Genomic DNA, 1291 nt, shown 5'->3' on the forward strand with positions numbered 1-1291 from the left:
GGGGGGGCGCCTCGCTGGGGTCACCCCAAAAATTGGGGACCCCCTTGGGGGGGGACAGATGGAATGGGGGCACCCCAAAATGGGGCCTCCTGGGGGTGCGCAGGGGCAGGGGACACCCTAAAATGGGGGTACAGACACACTAGGGGCACCCCGAAAATTTGGGATCTCTCTTGGGTGGTATGAACAGGCTGGGGACACCCCAAAAAAGGGGACACCCCAAAAAGGGACACCCCAAAAAGGGACACCCCAAAAAAGGGGACACCCCAAAAAAGGGGACCCCTGGGGGGGACACCCCAAAAAAGGGGACCCCTTGGGGGTACAGCCAGAAGGGGGACACCCCAAAACGGGGTCCCCTGGGGGTACCGACACAACCGGGGACACCCCGAAATGGGGGCCCCTGGGGGGGGGGACCCCAAAATGGGGTCACCCCAAAAGGGGGACACCCCAAAATGATGTCCCCTGGGGGTGCACGGGGACTGGGGACACCCCAAAAATGGGAGACCCCAAGGGGTACGGGCACACTAGAGGGGACCCCAAAACGGGGAGCCCCTGGGAGTCCGGGGGACACCCCAAAAAGGGGTCCCCTGGGGGGGACACCCCAAAAAGGCGACACCCCAAAATGGGGACACCCCAAAATGGGGTCCCCTGGGGGGGTATCCACGGAACGGGGATCCCCCAAAATGCCCCCCCCCGGGGGTACGGGCACCCCAAAAAGCGGGGACCCCCCTGGGGGGCACCCCAAAATCCCCCCCCCCCCCATGGGGACATGGCCCGGCCACACCTCTAGCAATAAAGCGTGTCTGTCACACCTCGTCTCGCTCCCTATTGGCTCGCGCGGGCGTCAATCCACTGCCCCCCGGGCGCGATTGGGTAAGTGGGTGGGCGGTGGGCGGGGCGCGTCCCCCAGCGGGAACTGCGGTTGTGATTGGTCGCCGGCAGGCACGCGGTGGGAGCGCCTCGCTGCTGCTTAGCCCTCCCCTGATTGGCGTGGGGAGGGCGGGTTTACTCTCCATCCCGCTCGCTGATTGGCTAGCGAGGCTGTCAGTACAGTGAGGGACAGGAGGCGAGACCAACCGCAATCCACAACAGGGAGGGCGGGGCTTGCGGAGCCGCTGCGAGCGCCGATTGGTCGCGACTCGTTCTTCCGCCGGAAGCGGCGCCTGAGGCGAGGGAGAGGGAGAGCGGCGGCGGCGGTGGGAGGCGGCGGCGGCGGAGCCGCCGGGGCGGCCGCGACCATGAACATCCGCAACGCGCGGGTGGGCGGCCGGGGGGGCGCGGGGAACCGGGCGGA

General features: G+C 67.6%; 1 long non-coding RNA gene across 1 annotated transcript; it reads left to right on the forward strand.

The window, feature by feature from the left end:
- Positions 1-19: 19 nt before the first annotated feature.
- On the forward strand, positions 20-810 carry LOC118159452. Its single transcript, XR_004747128.1, has 2 exons — positions 20-128; positions 501-810. It is a non-coding gene; the product is annotated as an uncharacterized LOC118159452 (long non-coding RNA).
- The last annotated feature ends 481 nt before the right edge of the window (positions 811-1291 follow it).

The sequence above is a fragment of the Oxyura jamaicensis genome, unplaced genomic scaffold (genome assembly GCF_011077185.1).
Source record: "Oxyura jamaicensis isolate SHBP4307 breed ruddy duck unplaced genomic scaffold, BPBGC_Ojam_1.0 oxyUn_random_OJ70463, whole genome shotgun sequence".
In the NCBI taxonomy this organism is placed as follows: domain Eukaryota; kingdom Metazoa; phylum Chordata; class Aves; order Anseriformes; family Anatidae; genus Oxyura; species Oxyura jamaicensis.